The sequence below is a fragment of the Penaeus monodon genome, chromosome 10, assembly GCF_015228065.2.
Source record: "Penaeus monodon isolate SGIC_2016 chromosome 10, NSTDA_Pmon_1, whole genome shotgun sequence".
Lineage (NCBI taxonomy): Eukaryota > Metazoa > Arthropoda > Malacostraca > Decapoda > Penaeidae > Penaeus > Penaeus monodon.
Window position 1 is genome coordinate 32,255,084 of NC_051395.1, and position 7,500 is coordinate 32,262,583.

Genomic DNA, 7,500 nt, shown 5'->3' on the forward strand with positions numbered 1-7,500 from the left:
GGGTTGCGTAAACGCCTAATAGATCTGCGCTCCGTTCGTTCGAGGTAGGTACAATAAACCGAAGTATTTCGTTCGGGCACATTTTGAAGTCGGTGTGACCCGCGGTTATTGTCCATTAATTAATGTAGGACTAGGGTATGAAGCTAGAACATTATTCGCTTATTAATCACACCTTTCTCACCCTCTTCGAAGTCGCTTGCATGTTTTAGGGTACCCCCCAGTGTTTGGTGATTTGTGAAAATTTATATATTTTCCCTCCTCCCCTCGGATTTTGCGAGCGCAATTACAGATACGCAGAAGAGAAGCAGGGTTATTATATTTCCTGGCTCAAGGTCGCTTGAGTCATATACGGGCTTTTGGGTATAGGATCCCCCGTTATTGAGTTTTATTGAAGTCTGCGTGCAACGCTAGACATAGACATGCCTCGGCAGTTCAGTTTTACTGACCACCAAGCAAGATTTGCTTGATAAAAAAATTGGCGAAAGTTTTTCATGTCACCATTCATTCAGCGTTACATTCTGTCGCATATCATTATATGATTGAAATTCAATATGGTAGTTGAAATAATCTTAAATGCTAGCATGCTAATCTACTTAGTTTGTTATAGTGAACGTTAATATTCGTGTTTGTGATTCAATTCTATGTGGGAGGTCCAATCTCGCCTTCCCTATCATTAACGCTAGCTGTCACCACACCAATCATACACACACCCCTTCACTTCACTCACACACGCAGGACAAAAGACACTGACCCTTTTTCATTAATAAGGCTGGTGCTGTCTTAGTGCCGGCATAAATATTTATTATGTTATATCTCTTTAGCCCGCAATTTTGTCGTCGTGTACGAGTGTTCCGTACATAATGTACAGTTACATATATTCTTATCTGGGTGAAGGGACTATGGTTCAAAATAGATCTTCGCGGAGATCGCCGATGTCATCCCTTATCTATTCCATTCATATCTATCAGAGACGGTGGGTAGTTCAAGTCAGGGCTTTGCGGACCGCTACTTGACGTCTCCCTCTTCTATTTTCTTCTTTATCTTTGTGAAAGCAAAGCACCAAAAATAAAAAAAAAGCACGTAAAATAATTTAAAAAACAAATTAAAACCGCAAATTTCATAAAATACCGATAGTGGTAGATAACACCCCTCTTCTCTGTTGCCTTTCTTTTTCTCTTACTCTGGCTCTTAATGTATTATGATCTGGTTCTGACATATATGCAGTCGGCCCGGGACACGGCACCGAAGGAGAACCTGCTCACAGTTCCGACGTACCTTAGGATGCCGTATGGGAAGGGACGGCATTCGAAGATCGCCATAGGCCCGCAGACCGAGATTTTCATCAGAAAAGGTGGTTAAGCGTCCAGTGTAGTGGACGGGCGTCGCCTTCCACACTCCATGTAGATCCAGCGAACCAGCACCCTTTGCCGCAGGTACCCGTCGCCCCAGAATGCGTGTGCATAGGCGACGCCTGGAGGACGCTGCAGACCGGTCAACTCAGGAGCTCGTAAGCGCAGTTCTCAGCTTCCGCCCGAGGATGCCGCCCCTGATCGGATGAAGATACGAGGAGGTGTGGGACGCGAGGTAGAGGACCTGGACGAGATCTGTGAGGACGTGGTGGACGAGGGACGCCACCGAGTTCGGCCTGGACGAGACTACGAGGAGTCTAGACGAATCCGAAGTCAGGAGGACCTGTGCGACACTTTCAAGGACGTGTTGGACATCACAAGGACGGACAGACTACACCAAGGACAGGAGGATGAGGGACGACAGGACGAGGCAGCCACGAAGATGTTCAGGACGATGCACGAGGAAACGAGACGACAGCCAAGTTAGGTTACCTGAAGGCGCCTGAGGGCGGAGCGCGCGGAGTAGGTGCCCGAGCAATATAGAATGTGGATAAATTTACAGGATGTGGATAATTCTATTTCGGGTACCAGGTGGACCACGTGGCTGTTTTCACGTGGAGCAATCAGTGTAGCAGACGGAGGCCTAGTGACATCACCTCGCCCCCCCCATGCTTCTGCAGCTGCTCCTATCGCTCCTCCAGCTGGAACGGTCCTACTTTATACGGAGAAAACCTAGGCTCAAAAAGTGTCAGCTCGCCCTCTCCTACGCGCAAGCTGGCCGCGACCCGCGCACCGCCATACCCATAACCAGACATGTTCTCGTGTGTTATATACTGCGTGGTTCACTCTCAGAAATAAAGAGTCAAGCCGTTAACAAGTATAACTACCCTCTGTTCACCAATGTACTAAGGATGAGAGCCTTTTACACGCTCTTTACAATTTATTTTTCTCAGCACTTCATCATTCGTTTTCTTTTATGTCCAGTTAATACATAGTATTCGTCTGTAACACCACATTCAAAAATATGACCTTTTTCTTGTCTATCTTCTCAGCACCGAAAACACTCATTGAACCATAGACGCAATTGGGAAACTAATAGTTCAAAAACCTCAGCTTTGTCCGTAAGGTAATGCTTCGGTCTTTCCAGATGTTATTGAGAGCCACTGGTGGCACCTTTTTGGCAGAAATAGATAGATAGATAAATGGAGAGAGAGAGAGAGAGAGAGAGAGAGAGAGAGAGAGAGAGAGAGAGAGAGAGAGAGTGAGAGATAGATAGACAGATAGATAGGTAGATAGATAGATAGATGAGAGAGAGAGAGAGAGAGATGAGAGAGAAGAGACGACATGAGAGAGATGACGAGAGATGAGAGAGATGAAGAGGAGAGAGAAAGAGAATTAGACCGAGAGAGAGAAAGAGAGAGAGAGAGAGAGGAGAGAGAGAATGAAAGAGAGAGAGAGAGAGAATGATAGATAGATAGAGTGAGAGATAGATAGACAGATAGATAGATAGAGAGATAGAGAGAGAGAGAGAGAGAGAGAGAGAGAGAGAGAGAGAGAGAGAGAGAGAGAGGAAAGAAGAGATCGAGAGAGAGAGAGAGAGTATCAGGTACTTGTAAAACGCACGGTCTGTGCTTATGTGACTGACTGGTTAGATTATTGGTGTATTTTTTTGAGATTTTTCATCTCAATTCTTTAAAAAACGTTTCTAAAAAAAAATTTTTTTAAAATATATTTTTTAATTTTTTTATATATTTTTAATATATATATATTATATAATAATATATAATAAAATATTATAATAATATAAAACCCAGGTGTGTTTTTGTGTAGTGATGGTGGTATATAAATAAATATAAAGATTAAAAATTTTAATATATATATATATATATTATATAAATAAATTTTAATAATTTAATAATATATATATATATATTTTATATATATTTAAATATATATATATTATAATAATATATATTTTATAATATATATATATAAGGATAATTTTTAAAATTATATGCAAAACCACACACCCCCAACACAAACACACACAAACACACACACACACAATAATTTATATATATTAAATTAAAAATATATTAATATAAATAAATAATATTACTTATAATAAACACGTGTGTGTTTGGTAGGGGGTATAATATATATATAATAATAATTATATATAATAATATATAAAATATATTGTGTGTGTGTGGTGTTGTGGGGGTGGGGGTTTGGGTGGGGTGGTGTGTGTGGGTGGAACATAAAGTGTGTATTTTATTTAAATATATATATAATATAATAATAGATATAATAAATAATAAAAATATATACATGCACACACCACAAACACAACACACCACAAACAACACAACACAACACACACAACACACAACACACCACACAACACACACACAACACACACACACACACACACAAATTTTTAATAAATTTAAAAATATATATATTATATAAAATATATAATATATATATGTGTGTGTGGGGTGTGGTGTGTGGGGTGGTGTTTGGTGGGTGTGGGGTGTGTTGTGACACTAGCAGAACATATATATATAAAATATTTTTATATATATATATATAAATAATATAAAATAAATAAATATATCATAATAAATTATAGATAAAAAATATAATATATGCATAATAATTAAATATATAAGTATTATATATATATATATATATATATATATATATGCATTATAAATATATAATAATAATATAATATATAAAATACAACCAACACACCACAACAACCACCCCAAACACACAACACACACCACACACACAACACACCACACACACCACAACACCACACACCCCCGCGCAAAACCCACACACACCACACACACAACACACCAAAAACACACAATATATATATAATATATTTTAATATAATAATATACATAATATATATAAAAATATAATAATATATATATATATATATAACTATAACATGCGACACACGACCGCACCCACACACACACACCCCAAACAACACACACACAACACACACAACACACCACCAACACACACACACACACACACAAAACACATATAATATAAAATAATATATATATATATATATATAATATATTATATAAAACTTTCATTATATAATATTATATATAAAATATATTGGAATTTTTGTCGTCTTTACTGTTTAACAGGTAATGTCATTAGTCGTTTTTATTTTGGACGAAAATTTTTCCCAAGATATAAGTACACTTTTCTGAATGAACTTTAATTAAAAAAAAAGAAACAGGAAATTAAAATTGCCCAAAAATAAATTTTTTTTACGGTTTAAACATAGTTTTTTTAAAAAAACGGGAAACGTTTTTTTGTATTTCTGAATCATGTCGCTTTAACTGCAAGTGACGGAAAAAAAAACATAAAAATTTTGTCCTTTTAAAGTATAAACAAAAGCATAACCCTTCTGATAAGAGATAAAGTTATATTAAAATAAAGAATATAAGATGTCAAGAAAACTTTATTAAAAAGGGTTCCCTGTATTTTGGTTTGTTTTTTTTTGGGACGCCTTGGGAATTAACCCTAATTGTACATTGTTTTTGTTGACATTCATGGGCGCTAGAGCGAAGCATGTAACAAAATTTCTTTTAAATTTGATTTTTTTGAATATACCGTGGGATTTTCCCCAATCATAGTGCCAGAATCCCCCAATATTGCCCCTGGGTTGCGTAAAGCTAAAGATCTCGCCCTCGTTCGAGAGTAGGTACAATAAACAAGTTATTCGTTCGGCACCTTTGAGCGGGGCCCCGGGTTTATGCCCATAATAAGTAGGACTAGGGTTAAGTAAATCTTTATTCGCTTTTTAATCACCCTTTTTCCCCCCTCTTGAAGTCGTTGCAGTTTGGGTCCCCCCCAAGTGTTTGGGGGTTTTTTTGTAAAAAAAAAAAAAAAATTTATATATCCTTGGGGTTTTGGAGGCCTTACAGATAGCAGAGAGAGCAGGGTTTTTATTTTCCCTGGCTCAAGTCGTTCAGTAATTACGGCTTTGGGTATAGGATCCCCCCGTTTTTGGTTTTATAAATTTGGAGGCAAGCTAGACATGACCTGGGGCATTTCATTTTTTGACCCAAAAAGATTTGTAAAAAAAAAAATTGGCAAATTTTTTTTAGTCACATCATTCAGCGACTTTCTGCGCAAATTAGTGAATTTAAATTTGGGTATTTGAAAAAATCTAAATGTAGCTTTGCTAACTATTTCTTTTTTTGTTTATAGTGAACGTTAAATCGTTTTTTGGATCATTCTATGTGTGAGGTCACCTCCCCTTCCTTTCCATTAACGCTAGCGTCCCCAACACGCATAACACACCCCCTTCACTTCACTCACACACGCAGGACAAAGAAGACCTTTTTCTTTAATAAGGGGGTTTGTGTTTTGGCCGGCATAAATATTATTATGTATCTTTTTACCCCCAATTTGCGTCGTGACGGGGGTTCTACAAATGTACAAGTACACTATTTCTTACTTGGGACGACTAGTTTCAAATAGATTTCGGGGATCCCCGATGTCTTTCCCTTATCTATTCCAATCTATCGGGAGACGGTGGGTTTTCAAGTCAGGTCTTGCGGACCGATGAGTCCCCCTTTTCTTTTTTTTCTTTATCTTGTGAAATTTAAAGCACAAAAAAAAAAAAAAGACGAAAAAAATTTTAAAAAACCAAAAAAAAAACCGAAATTTTATAAAAAACCCATAGTTGGGAGAAACCCCCTCTTCTTGGCCTTTTTTTTTCTTACTCTGGCCCCTTTCATGTATGTTGGTTCCCGATATATATTGCAGTCGGCCCCACACGGCACCGAAGGAGAAAATGCACAGTCCCGGGCACCTTAGGAGCCGTAGGAAGGACGTCATCGAAGATCGCCATAGGCCCGCAGACCGAGATTTTCATCAGAAAAGGGTTAAGCCGTCCCAGTGTAGGGGCGGGCGTCGCCTGCCCCATCCCTGTGATCCAGCGAACCAGACCTTTGCGCAGGTACCAGTCGCCCCCGAATTGTGATAGGCGACGCTGGGGAGCCTGCAGAACGGTCAACTAGGGTGTAGGCAGTTATCAGCGCCCAGATGCCGCCCCCGATCCCGGGTGAAGATTTCGGGAAAATTTTGTGGACGCGGAAGGGCCCGGACGAGATCTGTGAGGAGTGTGGCGAGGACGCCACGGTTAGGCCCGGACGAGGGTACGAGGAGGTCTAGACGAATCCCAAGTCAAGGAGGGCCCGTCGCATTTCAAGGACGTTGGACTAAAAGGGCGGAAGACTACACCAAGGACAGGAGGATGAGGACGACAGGGACGAGCGCCACGAAGAGTTCCAGGACGATGCACCGAGACGACCAGCCCGTTAGGTTATCCCTTTAAAGGGGCCTGAGGGGGGGCGCGAGTGGGGCGAGAATATAGAATGTGGATAATTTAAGGGTGGGAAAATTTTATTTTGGGTCCCGTGGACACGTGGCTGTTTTACTGGAGCAATCAGGGGGAGCGGAGCCAGTGACACACCCGCTCCCCCCAGTTCCTGCAGCTGCTCTATCGCTCCCAGCGGAACGGTCATACTTTCGGAGAAGACCAGGCCCCAAAAAGTCAGCTCCGCCCTCTCCCCCCGGGCAGCTGGCCGCGACCCGCGTACCGCCCTACCATAACCCGACATGTCCGTTGGGGTTTTATACTGCGTGGTATCAACTCTCAGAAATAAGAGTCAAGCGAACAAAATAACTACCCTCGTTCACCAATTACTAAAGGGTGGAGCCTTTTTCAGCTCTTTAAATTATTTTTTTCAGCACTTTATCATTTGTTTCTTTTTTTCCAGTTTAAAAATAGATCGTCTGTAACCCAATTTCAAAACTATTTACCTTTTTTTTGTCATTTCTTTAGCACCGAAACTGAAACCCTATGACGCAATTGGGAAAAAAATAAGTTCAAAAACCTCAGTTTTTCCGTAAGGTAAGCTTCGGGCTTTCCAGATTTTTTAGAGCAACTGTGGGTTTTTTGGGAGAAATAGATAGATAGAAAATGGAGAGAGAGAGAGAGAGAGAGAGAGAGGGAGAGAGAGAGAGAGAGAGAGAGAGAGAGGAAGAAAGAAAGAGAGAAGAGAGGGGAATGAAAGAAGAGAGAGAGAGAGAGAGAGAG